Below are 16,425 nucleotides of genomic sequence, written 5' to 3' on the forward strand. Positions count from 1 at the left end.
ACGGTCACACAATACTGGGAATCATGGCCTAGCCAAGTTGACAGATATTTTGGGGGGACACAATTCAATTCATGATGCAACCCATTAACCCACGGCCATTGAGTCGATTCCAACTCATAATGACTTTATCATTCACTGCCTTCTAAAGCACTCTCCCCAATAAAAGGTGGGTGATGCTGGAAATAATTGTGTGTGATGCCCAGTTGGGGGAGTAGAAAGCCAAGGTAGAGGGGGACGATGGTCTTTCCTAGGAGTCCTTGTCCACTTGCTGTACATGTAGCTGAGTAGCCAGTTAGAGGGAAGTATTTCACCCATTGGGTTATATTCACCACATCCAAGGGCACTTGTTTTACTCAGATGTCACTGTGACTACCCTGCAATTTGAAAGCTAGAACATTCAGTAAGGGTCCCTGTCTGAAGTCTGTTTGGTGAGAATACGTGTGGGTTTCCAGCCACCAAACCAAGCCAATTCTGAAGGGTACTGGAATCTTTTTTTTTTTTTTCCAGTCTACGATAACTTTCCTGGCCCAGCACTTTCCCTCTTGGGAAACCTGATCCAGATCTGTCTTCCTCTTTGATCTCCAGTTTTGCTTTCACAGGAGAATGCACTGTTCTGTGGTATGCTTTTCAGACTAACTCAGAGGAGCAGAGAGCTCTCGGCTGGTAGTTTTCAAGGTGCATTTTCAGTTCGTAGGCCAAAGAACACTTCCTGTTTACAAGCACGAAGTTGACTCATATTGTTTTAAGAGTTTAGAGCAGGAAAGAACTATTTGATGTCAGTTAATTCAACCTCTTCACTTTCCAGATGAGAAAGTTAAAGCTCAGAGAAGTTAAGGGACTTGCCCAAAGTCACACAGCTATTAATGGAGAAGCACTGACCTGAACATAGGTCTTTTAATGGGGTCTGATGAAGTCATTAAAGAGAAAATGTCTGCCTGGGAATGACATTTTTAGACTCTGTATCCGATTTCACCTGTTTTTCACACCCCCAGTTATTCAAGAATGGATGCATTTTCTCATAAGAAAACTCAGACATTTTGTATAGATTTCAATACCCTAAATTAATCATCAAAATTAAGAAACATCTTCAATGCTGACCAATTAACACAGTCCAGTTTCAAGGTTTTGAGACTCCTGTGTGAATTTCTGTTTTCCTGGAAACCCACCACAAGAACAGATGTTAACCTCTGGTCATGTAAAATACGTCTACCATATTTTTACGAAAATAACGCGTGCCTTCTATGTTTGTTTGCTAGTTGCTCCCCACCACCGGGAGGTATTTTTGTAAGCTTTGCCAATTTTTTTTTTTTTTTTTTACACGTTACTGTGAAAAAAATAGCTTGGTGTGCTTATGAAAATACCACATGGGGGGAGATAAATAGCAGTTGGCAAATAAACATAGAAAGTGCATGTTATTTGCATAAAAAATACCGTATATAGAAATACCTATGTGTGAATGTAACATCCTCCTTAGAAGTGAGGATGGCAAGACTTCATCTCACCTACTTTGGACATGTTATCAGGAGGGACCAGTCCCTGGAGCAGGACATCATGCTTGGCAAAGTAAAGGGTCAGTGAAACAGAGGAAGACTCTCAATGAAATGGATTGACACAGTGGCTGCAACGATGGGCTCAAACATATCAGTGATTGTGAGGATGGTGCAGGACTGGGCAGTGTTTTGTTCTGTTGTACATAGGGTCGCTGTGAGTCAGAACCGACTCCACGGCACCTAATGACAACAACAATATACATGAATATACATAGCCTGCACTTTGTTATGCTGATTTTCTATCTGGTAGTTCTTTTTGCTGAGAGGGAAGTATGGAAGACCCAAACAATAATTACGAATTTGTCTATTTCTCCATTCAGCTGTGTTGTTTTTGTTTCATGCATTTTGAGGCTCTGTTGTTTGATGCATACATTTTTAGGATTGCTATCTCTTCCTAGTAGATTGATCCTTTTATCACTATGTAATGTGTCTAGTAACTTTCTTTCCTCTGAAGTCTACTTTATCTGATATTAATATACCTATTCCTAATTTTATTACGTTAATGTTGTTACAGCATATCTTTTCCATGCTTTTACTTTCAATCTACCTATTTCATTGAAATTAAAGTGAGTTTCTTGTAAAGAGCATATAGTTTTTGTTTTTTTTTTAAATCTTCTCTGCCAAACTACACATTTTAATTGGTATATTTATATTTAAGGTAGTCGTTGATATGTTAGGGCTGAAGTTATCTATTTTATTATTTGTTTTCTGTTTGTTGGTTCTGTTTCTTGCTCCTCTGTTTCTCTTTATTGCCTTCCTGTGTGTTACTTGAACACATTTTTAAGATTTTGTCTTGATTTACTTACAGGAATTTTTACTTTTTTTTATTGTGCTTTAGGTGAAAGTTTACAGCTTAAGTTAATTTCTCATACAAAAATTTACACACATATTGTTCTGTGACACTAGTTGCAATCCCAATAATGTGACAGCACACTCCCCCTTTCCACCCCAGGTTTCCTGTGTCCATCCAACCAGCTCCTGTCCCTTCCTGCCTTCTCATCCCGCCTCCCGACAGGAGCTGCCCATTCTACTCTGTCCTATAGCATCGCTATGAGTCAGAATCGACTCTACAGCAATGGGTTTGGTTTTTGGTTTTTTTACCTGCTTGAACTAAGAAGCATACTCTTTTATGAGTATTATTTAATGCTTTATAGTACAGTCTAATCTTTGTCTGAAGAGTTGGCTTCAGGAATGGTTTTAGTTCTAGGTTAACAAAGCATCTGGGGGCCATGGCTTCGGGGGTTCCTCCAGTCTCAGTCAGACCATTAAGTCTGGTCTTTTTATGTGAATTTGAGTTCTGCCCCACACTTTTCTCTTGTTCCAGCAGGCTACACCCCAGGGAAGCTTCCTTTACATTGGATCAGGGATGTGACCTGGTAAAGGTGTTACAATCACAAAATGGAGGACGACCACAGAATACTGCGAATCATGACCTAACCAAGTTAATACACACATTTTTTGGGGGACATAATTCAATTCATGACAGCGTCCTTTGGACCTGAGGTTCCTGTGGTAAGATGCTCCCAGACCAAAGGAAGACTGACACGTCACAAGGACCTTCCTTCAGAGCCTACAGAGAGAGAAGCCCTTCCCCTAGAGCTGGCACCCTGAATTCGGACTTCTAGCCTACTGGACTGTGAGAAAATAAATTTCTGTTTGTTAAGGTCATCCACTTGTGGTATTTCTGTTATAGCAGCACTAGGTGACTAAGACAGTTAGTTACAGTTTATATTCTGTCTATGCCATATGTTAAGGCTCCTAGCATTGTCCCTAGTTTTCTTCCATGATCTTTATCATTTTAAATTTTATATTTAGGTCTTTGATACATTTTTAGTTTTTGTACATGGTGTGAGGTATGAGTCTTGTTTCATTTTTTGCAGATGGATATCCAGTTATGCCAGCACCATTTGTTAAAGATACTATCTTTTCCTCATTTAACAGACTTTGGGCCATTGTCAATTATCAGCTGCTCATAGGTGGATGAATTTACATCTGGATTCTCAATTCTGTTCCATTGGTTTATGCATCTGTTGTTGTACCAGTACCAGGCTGTTTTGACTACAGTGGCAGTATAATAGGTTCTAAAATCAGGTAGTGTGAGGCCTCCCACTTTGTTCTTCTTCTTCAGCAATGCTTTACTTATCTGGGGCCTCTTCCCTTTTCATACGAAGTTGGTGATTCATTTCTCCATCTCATTAAAAAATGTTGTTAGAATTTGGATCAGGATTGCATTGTATCTGTAGATTGCTTTGGGTAGCATTGACCTTTTTACAATATTGAGTCTTCCTATCATGAGCAAGGTATGTTTTCTCACTTATGTAGGTCTCTTTTGGTTTCTTGAAGTAGTGTCTTGTAGTTTCCTTTGTATAGGTCTTTTATGTCTCTGGTTAGGTTTATTTCTAAGTATTTTATCTTCTTGTGGGCTACCGTAAATGGAATAGATTTGGTGATTTCTTCTTTGTTGGTGTAGAGGAATCCAACTAATTTTTGTATGTTTATCTTGTATACTGATAATCTGCTGAACTCTTCTATTAGTTTCAGTAGTTTTCGTGAGGATTCTTTAGTATTTTCTGTGTATAAGATCATGTCATCTGCAAATAGAGATAGTTTTACTTCTTCCTTACCAATCTGGATGCCCTTTATGTCTTTATCTAGCCTAATTTCTCTTGCTAGGACCTCCAGCACAATGTTGAATAAGAGTGGTGATAAAGATCATGCTTGCCTGTTCCCCATTCTCAAGGGGAATGCTTTCAGACTCTTCAATTAGGAAGATGTTGGATGTTGGCTTTGTATAAATGTCCTTTATTATGTTGAGGAATTTTCCTTCTATTCCTATTTTGCTGAGAGTTTTTATCATGAATGAGTGTCGGACTTTGTCAAATGTCTTTTCTGCATCAATTAATAAGATCATGTGGCTCTTGTCTTGTTTTATTTATGTGGTGGATTACATTGATTGTTTTTCTGATATTGAACCAACCCTGCATTAAAAAAAAAAAACCCACCTGGTAAGAATTCCACTTGGTCATGGTGAATTATTTTTTTGATATGTTGTTGAATTCTACAGGCTAGAATTTTGTTGAGGATTTTTGCATCTATGTTCATGAGGGATGTAAGTCTGTAATTTTCTTTTTTTGTGGTGTCTTTACCTGGTTTTAGTATCAGGAAAATGGTGACTTCATAGAATGAGTTTGGGAGTATTTCATCCTTTTCTATGCTCCGAAATACCTTTAGTAGTAGTGGTGTTTACTCTTCTCTGAAAGTTTGGTAGAATTCTCCAGTGAAGCTGTCAGGGCTGGGGCTTTTTTTGTTGGGACTTTTTTTTATTACCTCTTCAATCTCTTCTTTTGTTACATGTTTATTTAGTTTTTCTACCTGCTTGTGTTAGTTTAGGTAGGTAGTGTGTTTCTAGAAATTTGTCCATTTCCTCTAGGTTTTCAAATGTGTTGGAGTACAATTTTTCATAGTATTCTGTTATGATTCTTTTAATTTCTGTTTCGTCTGTTGTGATATCTCCCATCTCATTTCTTATTTGGGTTATTTGCTTTCTCTCCTGCTTTTCTTTTGTCAGTTTGGACCATAGTTTATCGATTTTTTTTTTTTTTTTTAATCTTTTCAAAGCACCAGCTTTTGTTCTTGTGACTCTTCAATTATTTTTCTGTTCTCTATTTCATTTAATTCTGCTCTAATTTTTATTATTTTCTTTTTTTCCAGTGCCCAAGGGCTACTTTTGCTCCTCTCTTTTTATTTGTTCATGTCATAGGGTTAATATTTTGATCTTGGCCCTTTCTTTCTTTTTGGATGTGTGCATTTATTGATATAAATTGACCTCTAAGCACTGCTTTTGCTGTGTCCCAAAGGTTGTGGTAGGATGTGTTTTCATTCTCATTTGATTCTATTAATTTCTTTATTCTGTCCTTGATTTCTTCTATAACCCAGTAGTTTTTGAGCAAGGTGTTGTTGACTTACTTTTTCTACTATTGATTTCTACCTTTATGGCTTTATGGTCAGAAAAGATGCTTTGTAATATTTCAGTGTTTTGGATTCTGTTAAGGCTGACTTTGTGGCCTAATATGTGGTCTATTCTAGAGGATGTTCCATGTCTATTGGAAAAGAAAGTATACTTGGCTGCTGTTGGGTGGAGTGTTCTGTATATGTGTATGTGTATGTGTATGTGTATGTGTATGTGTATGTGTATGTGTATGTGTATGTGTATGTGTATGTGTATGTGTATGTGTATGTGTATATGTATATGAGATCATGGCATTTAGGTCTTCCATGTCTTCACTGAGCTTCTTTCTGGATGTTCTGTCCTTCACTGAAAGTGGTGTCTTGAAGTCTTCTACTATTATTGTAGAGTTGTCTATTTCTCTTTTCAATGCTGTTAGAGTTTGTTTTATGAATTTTGGAGCCCTGTTGTTGGGTGCGTAAATATTTATTACACTTAAGTCCTCCTGGTGTATTGACCCTTTAATCATTATATACTGTCCTTCCTTATCCTTTGGGGTGGATTTTGCTTTAAAGTCTATTTTGTCAGAGATTAATATTGCCACTTTTTTGATTGTTGTTTGGTTGATACATTTTTTTTCCATCGTTTGTGTCTTTGAGTCTAAGGCGTGTCTCCCATAGGCAGCAAATAGATGGATCACATTTTTTAATCCATTCTGCCATTCTCTGTCTCTTTATGGATCATTTAGTCCATTTACATTCAGTGTAATTATTGATAGGTATGAGTTTAGTGCTGCCATTTTGATGTTTTTTTTGTGTGTGCTGTTGACAGTTTCTTTGTTCCATTTAATTTTTTATGCTGTTGTTTTTCTTTATGCATTTACTTTTCATCTTTTTCATTGTTGTTGATTTTGTTTTTGCTGAGTCTTTATGTTTTTCATTTTGATGTGTAGGATTATTAGTTTCCTTTGTGGTTACCTTAAAACTCACCTATATTTTTCTAAGTTCAAACCAATCTTTTATTTCTTGATACTGCCTTAACTTCCTGTCCATATGAAAGTTCTATGACTATATTATTTAGTCCCATTTTTTCTTTTCATGTTGTCTTCTTTTACATATTGATGTCTCTGTTTCCCTATTCTCAGTGTTTTAGCTTTGACTTATTTTCGTGACTTCCTTATCTGGGTTGACATCTGGTTGTTTTGTCCTGTGTTCTAGTCTTGGGTTGTTATCTGATATTATTGATTCTCTAACTGGAGGACTCCCTGTGGCATTTCTTGTAATTTTGGTTTGTTTTTTACAAATTCTCTTAACTTCTGTTTATCTGGAAATGCCCTAATTTCACTATCATGTTTAAGAGACCGTTTTGTGGGATATATAATTCTTAGCTGGCAATTTTTTCCTTCAAGGCTTTATATATGTATCCCTTTGCCTTCTTGCCTGCATGGTTTCTGCTGAGTAGTCAGAGCTTAGTCTTATTGACTCTCCTTTGTAGATGACTTTTTGTTTACCCCTAAACCCATTAGACACTTAAAATTCTCTCTTTATCTTTGGTTTTGACAAGGTTGATTATCATATGTCTTGGTGACTTTCTTTTGGGATCTACCCTGTGTGGGGGTTCTATGAGCTTCTTGGCTAGATATCTTCTCGTCTTTCATGATGTCAGGGAAGTTTTCTGCCAACAAATCTTCAACAATTCTCTCTGTATTTTCTGCTATCCCCCGCTCCCCTGTTCTGGTACTCCAATCGTTTATAGGGTATTCCTGTTGATAGAGTCCCACATAATTCTTATGGGTTCTTCATTTTTTTTTTTTTTAAGTCTTTAATCAGATTTTTCCTCAAATAAATTGGTGTCAAGTGCTTTATCTTCAATCCCACTAATTCTGACTTCCATTGCCTCAATTCTGCTCCTAGGATTTTCTATTGAGTTGTCTATTTCTGAAACTTTATTAGTATTCTTTTGGATGTCTATTTGCTGTCTCTCTATGGATTTTTGCAGCTTGTTAAATTTGTCATTTTGCTCTTGTATAACCTTCTTGATTTCGTCCATGTGTTCCTTGGCTTGGTCTGTGTTTTGTCTGATCACCTTCATTAATATTTTGAATTCTACCTCTGGTAATTCCAAAACCTTCTCTTCCTCTGAGAGGTTTTTTCGTTATTATTATTTTTACTATTATTTTTTGGTCCCTTCCTGAAGCCATCATGGTCTGCCTCTTTATATGATTTGATATTGACTGTTGTCTCCAAGAAAACCCTAGTACTACAGCTGCTAACCAAAGGGTTGGCAGTTCGAATCCAGCAGGCACTCCTTGGAAACTCGATGGAGCAGTTCTACTCTGTCCTATAGGGTCGCTATGAGTCAGAATTGACTCGACAGCACTGGGTTTAGTTTTTTGGTTTTGGTTGTCTTCAAGCCATCAATAAGTTATTATTTCATGTTTACTTACTGTGTCCTAGGTTCTTGTTTTATCTTCTTTTAACATGCACAAATAGGCTGGTCGTGTGAGCTACTTTGATTATTGGCTTCTTTGAAGCTTTCACATCCTGTCACGAGGTGGTTAGAGCTCCTACTAGGTATGTGAGCTCAGGAGTCCATTTACTTTTCTTGTGTGGATTCAGCTGAGGTGTCCAGGTCTTCGGTCACTGAGTATGTGGTGCAGGCCTTCACCTACACTCCTAGACAGGCAGGGCTACATAGTGTTTGGAGCAGACATAGGTATCTGACTTCAGTAGAGGGTTATGTGCTGAACAAAGTAGGGGGCTGATAGCTGTCCCTGAGTGCTTAGATAGAAGGCATGTCCCTATTCCCTATGGCATGTAGGTGGGTAGGTTTTGCAGCTGGACTTTGGGCACCCAATGCTGCTGGCTGTAAGGACTGGGAGACACCACTTATTCTCGGATCCCTGTCGTGGGTGGCTAGGTGGAGTGCGTGGAGCCACCAGTCCTCGGGCCCCTGATGTGGGTAGGTGAAGACCCTGCTGAATGGGCAGGGCAGTGTCAAATGTCACGAATCTGCCACTCCTCTTTAACTGTTGCAGTTGAAAACAGGCTTCAGGTATATACCCTTTTGCACTATGCTAATGAGGGCCTACACTGCTGAAATGGACCCACACAGGTCTAGGCAGGGCTGAAAGGTATTCAAAGTCTGTGGACCCCTTATGCCTATGCCTCGGCAAAGTGGCTGTGCCTGCCCTGAGGTCCTGGTTTAGGGGAGCTTGCAGATTATTTTCTCCTGTTTATTGTTTGTTTGTTAATTTGTTTTCTCTCCAAAGCCAGGAGAATGGCTTAGGGTGCATGATGGGTCCCACTTCTAGCTGAGGGGGTGCAGCAATCACTGAAGCCAGACCACGACCAGAGCAGAGCATGGAGGAGGTGGGTGAAGGGGAGGGAGGTAATTCCCAGAGGGGGAAGGGTTATTTTGATCCCACATAGTAGGTTAGATGCTTGCACTTAACTTTCGCAGATCCAGCATAACATCCCCCTGGCTCCGGAGGCTTGTGCAAACTTTCTACCACTCGGTTTCTCCCGATGTGGAAAATGCATCCTGAGGGCTACTACTTGCCTCAGCCCACGCGTGCCAGCTGATCTAGCCTGCAGGGTGCCAACCAGGTTAGGTGTGGCAAAACCTTGCTGCTTCTGAAATGTCTCTCCCTCCTCCTGCTGCTCAGTCTGACCACCCAACTTTCTCTTTGATGTTCAGGGCTAATAGATTGTCCTATAAAATCGATATGCTTTTTTGGAGGGGGTCTTTTTTTTTTTTGTAAGAGGGATCTTTTTGTAAGATTCAGATTTTGTAAGAGGCCATCTTGGTCTCACTCCTATTTATATTGTTAAAAGTATCTCTTTGTATACTTTCAACAATACTATAAATAGTATTGCTCTGGGTATGACAATATACACGTGACTTTTTTATTATTATTATTGTCTACTGGTATTAACATTTTAAACTTCAAATGAAGGGTGGGGTCCTTAGTTCTATTTTAGGCTCTTTTCCTATTTTTAAATATCATTATCTTGAGTATCAGATGTTATAATTTTGTTGTAGTCATTAAATATAATTTATAAAACTCATGAGGAGAGAGAATAGTGGTTTGTATGTCCCATATTTCTGCTCTTTCCATTGTTCTTCCATCCTGATTCTCCAAAGTCCTTCTTTTATCATCTTGTGTTTGAAGCACTTCCTTTAGCCATTCTTAAGGGTAAGGCAGCTAGCAAACAATTCTTTAAGTTTTTCCTCACCTGAGAATGTCTTTATTCATACCTGAAAATACAGAATTCATGGTTGGCAATTCCTTTTTTTCCCCCCCAGCACTTGAAAAATGTGCCACCTTCTTCCGGCCTCCTTGGTTTCAAATAAGGAATCTGTTGTCATTCAATTGGTATTCCCCTATGGTTAATGTATAGCTTCTGTTTGCTTTCAAGATTTTTCTTGTCTTTAGTTTTCAGAAGTTTAATTACAATGTGTTTCAGCATGAATTTCTCTGAGTTTATTCTATTTTGATGAGGCATTGGTGGTTCAGTGGTAGAATTCTTGCCTTCCATGTTGGAGACCTGGGTTCAATTCCTAGCCAATGCACTTCATGTGCAGCTACCACCTGTCTGTCAGTGGAGGTTTGCATGTTGCTAAGATGCTGAACAGGTTTCAGAGGAGCTTCCAGACTAAGACAGATAAGGAAGTAAGGCCTGGCAATCTACTTCCAAAAAGCAGCCAATGAAAACACTGTGGATCACAACAGTCTGATCCACAAACAATCATGGGGTTGACATAGGACCAGATAGCATTTTGTTTTGTTGTGCATGGGTTGTGATGAGCCAGGGGGTGACTTATGGGCACCTAACAACAGTTGACATTCTATTTTGAGATTATTCAGCTTCTTAGATCTGTAGGTTTATATCTCTCACCTAATTTAGGAAGTTTAAAGCCATTATTTCCTTGAATGCTGTTTTAAGCCCACTCTTTTTCTACTCTCCTTTTGGGACCCTGATGATACGAATATTGGATCTTTTGTTATTGTACCACAGTTCACTGAGGCTCTGCTCATTTTTTTTCTCCCAGTCTATTCTCACTGCTTTTCAGATTGGGTAAATTCTATTGCTCTGTTCTAAAGCTCAATGATTTTATCCGCAATCTTTTATATTCTACTCTTGGGTCCATCCAATGAGTCTTTTATTTTCAGCTCTATAATTTCTATTTGGCTTTTTTTCTTCTTATAACTTCTGTTTCTTTGCTGATATTTTTAATTTTTTATTTGCTTCAAAAGAACTTGCAATTGCTTATTGAAGCACTTTCATAATAGCTTCCTTAAAATCCTTGTCAGATAATTCCAACATCTGATTCATCTCTGTGTTGGTGTCTGTTAACTGTCTTCTTTCATTCAAGTTGTGATTATCCTGATTCCTGGTATAACGAGTGATTTTTTTGTTATATCATGAACATTTTGACTATTAGGTTAGAAGGAGTCCCTAAGTCTTATTTTAATATTTTATTTTAGAAGGTAGTCACCCAGTTTAGGCTTAGCATGCAAGTCCTGGTCTACATTTGTTGACTATGGTTCCAATGACAATTTAATTTTCAGAGCCTTAGTGGTGCTATTTTGGTCTGCCTGGTTTATCTCGTGTCACTGGGGCTCCCATTGGATTCTGCTAGTATTGCCTGAAGGGGAAAAAGGAGCTTCCCTGGTACAGGCACAGCGTGTCTCTCAGTGGGGGAGGATAGTCTCAAGTCCAGTGGACAAGTACAGCATTTCCCCTGGCTGTTCACTTCAGCGGGCTCCAGTCAATCCTCCTTATCAACGGTGCCAGGTTCACCTGATATTGTTGGTGGGATTCACATCTGATATGCAGGGAAAATGAGCCAACCTGGGCCATCTTCTGTTGGTAGGCAGGGTTTGGGAAGCACTGGGCCTGGGTCACCTTCTTCTACTGGGTCAGTGGGTCATAAGATATTGTGCTGCTATGTTGTCATTCCAGTCCCAGGTTCCCAGCTGTTTTGCCCCCCCCCCAACTCCACTTATCAAACCACTCTTTGTGCATTACTGCTGTTTGCCTTGTTTCCAGGTTTTATAGCTGTTCTCAGTAGGGAAGAACAGGGAGAGACAAGACTATACCATCTTGTTCAAACCTGAAGTCCTGAGATTACTCTGAATAATCTAATGGAACCTATAAATTTTTAGATGTTTTATTTGACACATTGTTTGAATGATCACAAAATCCTTCACCACATATATTCTTTTCAACACTAAGAGTAGTAATTATACATAAATGAATGTAAATCTATTAAAACCTTTTATACATACTCTCACACCAACTACTTTCTTCACTGATGAATCCCATCTAATATTTTCATAAGAAGAGCTTTCATTTTAAGAACATTCTAAGCCATGTTGTGACCATTTCATTCCCAATCCTTCTTACCCCTAGTTCCCAACCTAGTCACTTAAACACTATGACATGCAGGGTCATATGGATACCCATTGCCTTCCCCCCCTCAGACAAGCAGATGATTTCAGAGGAGGCAATCCATTTACATGGTCCTCAGATACACAGTACACCTCTGAGGAGATGACAAAATTTGGATTAAAGATCAAACTTTTCTGTAAACAGTCAAATAGTAAGTATTTTAGGATTTGTAGGATATACAGTCTGTTTCAGAGCTATTCAACTCTGCCTTTGCAGCATGAAAGCAGCCATAGACAGCAGGGGAAAAAAATGGTTGTGGCTGTGTTCCAATAAAACTTTATTTAAACAGGCAGGCAACTAGATTTGGCCGATGGGCCATAATTTTCTGACCTCTGATCTAAAGTCTTCTAAAGTAAATAATCCCCCTGTAGAACTGATCTACATGTCTTGTCCTCAGGACAAACCACTTTCCCTGTTTATCTGCTCTTCCTTAGTCAGGCTTTACCCTTCCCCACCCCATTCACCAACTCAGTCCTTGAAATACTACTACCACTGCCCAGTAACATCTTTTAGATTCCAGACAGGCCAGGCATCAAAATGTATAGCACTGTCTCATTGGCACCATCAACAGAAATTTTAAAAAATGAACAATAATATACACTCTAAAACAAGGTTTCTCCACTTTGGCACTGTGGACATTTTGGGCCAGATGAGTCTTTGTTTCCAGGGACTGTCCTGTGCACTGTAGGATGATTAACAGCATCCTTGACCTCCGACCCACTGAGTGCCAATAGCACCCCTTAGTATAACAACAAAAACTGTCTCCAGACATTGTCAAATATTCCCTGTGGGACGAAATCACCACCAGTTAAGAGGTTTACAGAAACCAGAAAAATTCAGTGTCCCCAGTACGGGACAGAGTGTGATCCTGTGGGAAGAGGGGAACGAATTCTCCCCCAAAACCTTATAGAAGCACTTGTTAGAGTCCCTACTCCTGTATGCATGAACCAACTCCTCTGCTCTGGGAAGAGGCTAAGACTATACTTGCCTCTCTATACATCAGCCCATGGAATCCCTGAGTGGCACAAATCGTTAATGTGCTTGGCTGCTAATCCAATGGTTGGTGGTTTGAGTCCACCCAGCGGTACCTCAGAAGAAAGGCCTGGAGATCTACCTCCAAAAAATCAGTCACTGAAAACCCTATGGAGCACAGTTCTACTCTGACACACATGAGGTTGCTATGAGTTAGAGTAAACTCGAGGCAACTGGAACCGTCAGCCCACACTTGCACTCAAGGAGGCTGCGTATAATGGCTCCTATAATGGATCAAGACTTGATTTTCTGTATACCCCAGCTGAGAGATTAATCTACCCCTTGATAAGGAAGCAGTCTTTATAAAGGAATTATAACTACTAATTTTCAATATGAAGTCTTTTTTAGAATTGCATATATATGTATGCACACTTACATATTCTGCTTTAAAACTTACTGCCAAAGATTGTTATCTGATACATCCTTTTTGCTTGCTATTTTGTTTGCTTCTTATTTCTACATTGCTGAAATGACATCACATGACCTTTTGAAAGTTTTTGCCTTTCTGCCTGGAAACACAGGGCAGTGTTTCATAAAAGCAAGGAAAATGTTGCTGTGCTCTTAAAAATCCCCTTATCTTTAAAAAAAAAAAGAAAAAAAGCCACCAGGCTGCTCACTGCAGAGCTGCTCATGGTCATTTGGTCAAAAGGCATTGTTCTGGTTAATCATTTTCTTTGTTGCGCTGAAATAGTAATGCTATCTTCTAACTATGAAAATGAAACAAAACCTCATAGAACACTCCTTTACAAAATGGGTAAAAGTCGAAGGTCAAACCGATTGGCTTCCTTGGCATTTTCTGCCTCCCAGGCAAGTCTGAATTATTACATATTTATTATTCAACTTGGGTCGGCTCACATTATCTGGTAGATTGAGATGCATCCAAAGTCACTAAGCATTTTCATTTTCCTTCTACCTCCTCTAGAATGTTCATGATGTTTTGGGGCTACTGACAGTGATTCCAGTTTATTTTGTTGGTGCTTGAAGTAAATGACACACCAATACAAAATAAAATCAGTCTCTCTCTTACCTTCACCAAAATTAGATTTCTCTGAACTTGGCCTGTTCAGAGTAAAAGCGCTTTATAGATTTTGAAGTCCTGAAGACAGCAGGTGGGTGGTTATCAGCTGGTTTGGGCACTGTCCCCAAATGACCCTCTCCTTGAGTCCCCACGTTTTTATAACCAGTTACCATTGAGTCGATTCTGATTCATGGTGACCCCGTGTGTGTCATAGCAGAACTGTGCTCCATAAGGTTTTAATGGCTGATTTTTTGGAAGTAGATCACCAGGCCTTTCTTCAAAGGCACCTCAGAGTGGTCTCAAACCTCCAATCTTTCAGTTTGCAGCCAAGCGTTGTTAACTGTTTCCACCATCCAGGTACTCCACCCCTTGCATACTTTGTCTTGCAATATGTCCAAAACTTTTTTCCATTACTTTCTGTCTTCTCCTCTTCTCTGTCCACCTTCTGGGATTCAGAGGGAGTTATGTTAAAATGATTTGGAAAAAGCCTACCCAGGGAGGAGGTGAGGCAGGGCCACTTATCTTCAAGGCTGTCTTCAAACCATGAGGTCTATTGCCACCGAGTTTCCTTGCAGTGCTGGGCAGTTGGCTGTTTTCTGGTCTGGAAGGCAGTAATTACTTGACTATATCCAGCAACATCATTTCAGGGGTCCATTACCTAATGACTTCCTCCCTGCATTTGTGGTACGATAAGACAATTTTTGGTATCATCTTTGGCTTTTTAGCAGAGTTAGTATGAGTATCCCTGCTTCCATCAACCTGACAGGAAATTTCTAAGTGAGCACTGGCTCGGGAACTGAGAGAGAATATAGTGAAGTAAGAAGCCACCAGGCCAAGTGGGCAAGTAGAAAAATCCAGCCCTCAGCCCTGGAACTGTCATTGTTAAAGTTCTGTTGCCTACAATCAGTGACATCATTGTTGGGATGCTAAGAGTAAAAGGATGACCAAAGAAATGTTTGCAAACTTCTAGACAATTTGGGGAGTCCCTGGGTTGTGCAAACAGTTAACGTGCTCTCTTGCTAACTGAAAAGTTGGAGGTTCAAGTCCACCCAGAAGTGCCTTTTAAGGCCTGGTGATCTACTTCCAAAAAAATCAGCCATTGAAAAATCCTATGGAGGACAGTTCTAATCTGACACACGTGAGGTCGCCATGAGTTGGAGTTGACTCAACAGCAACTTGAAGACAATTTGGGGAGCTCTCAAATTGCTTTCTGTTATTCTGGGAGGCTGCCAGCATGCAGTTACATGTCAGCTCCTAGAGAAGTATGGATTCCAAAGAGAACTGGTGTAAAACATTTTCATGCAGTGGCCAACAGTGTGGGCTCCCAAGTCAGACTGCCCTAGCTCAAATCCTGGCTTCACCTCTTACCCCCTGTGTGAACTTGGGCAGGTTAATTAAACTTTCCATGTCTCAACTTCCTCAACTGTAAAATGGGAATAATAATACTATCCATTATCCAACTCATAGCATTGGTGTGTGAACTTAGTGGGACAGCATACATGAAGAGTAAAGCATAGAGCCGGTGCAGTAGTCATTGTCCAATACAAGCGCTAGCTTTTTTCATGTGAAATACCTGGAGAGCCTCTAAATTCACAGCCACCACCTGGCCAGAATGGCCACCTGGCCCCCAAGAAGTGCCCACCTCTAGGAAGTGTGTTTGAAAGAGCAATTGTATAGTGTATCTTGAGTGAATGGCATGGTGGGGGTATTAAACCCATCATGAGCTTATCCACTGCAAGCACTAGACCTTCTCCAGAGAATAGTTGGTGGCAATAATTTCAAAACACATTTCAGAGTTGTCTTAAGCCAACATTGGCTTTTAAATGCAAGGAAAGCCTCTACTCTTTGGGGCTTTCCATTAAGGCTGTAAGGACCCTGGAATTTCCCACTGGCTCCCACTAACTTTCTTAGTAATTGAAAAGAGCAACTGAGATTGATCTAAAGTCCAAGGTTTGTGAATTATCATCACCACTCTCTTTGAGAAGGCTTATGGGGTGTGTGTGTGTGTGTGTGTGCGCATGTGCATGCGTGTGTGTGTGTTGGAGACAGATTCATGTGGAGAAAGGGGGTAGGGAGAAAAGCAAACACTCGGAGCTGAGTTGGTGTCTTTGTTTTAACCAATGAGAATGCTAAGTGATCATTAGAAGTGCCTTCTGGATAGCAGAGAGAAATACGGAAAACCACAAGTGTGTTGAGTTCTTTACCAAATTTTCAAACCTTAGAAAACTGGTTTTGAACCCCTAGCGCAAATACTGTCTAGTTAGAAATATTTTCCTCTACGGAAATCAGATAGTAGGAGTGGTCACGGAGTCAAGGATGGAGAGAAATGTACGTGACCCAAATGGACTGCACAGAACCAAAAGAAAACAAACCCAGTGCCATCGAGTCGATTCCAACTCATAGTGACCGTATAGGACAGAG

At 39.8% G+C, this 16,425-nt stretch overlaps 1 non-coding gene across 1 annotated transcript; it reads left to right on the forward strand.

Annotated features, from left to right (window-relative positions):
• Positions 1 to 10,000: 10,000 nt before the first annotated feature.
• TRNAG-UCC (transfer RNA glycine (anticodon UCC)) lies at positions 10,001 to 10,071 on the forward strand. The gene has a single exon. It is a non-coding gene; the product is annotated as a tRNA-Gly (tRNA).
• Positions 10,072 to 16,425: the final 6,354 nt, after the last annotated feature.

This window comes from Loxodonta africana, chromosome 1 (assembly GCF_030014295.1).
Source record: "Loxodonta africana isolate mLoxAfr1 chromosome 1, mLoxAfr1.hap2, whole genome shotgun sequence".
In the NCBI taxonomy this organism is placed as follows: domain Eukaryota; kingdom Metazoa; phylum Chordata; class Mammalia; order Proboscidea; family Elephantidae; genus Loxodonta; species Loxodonta africana.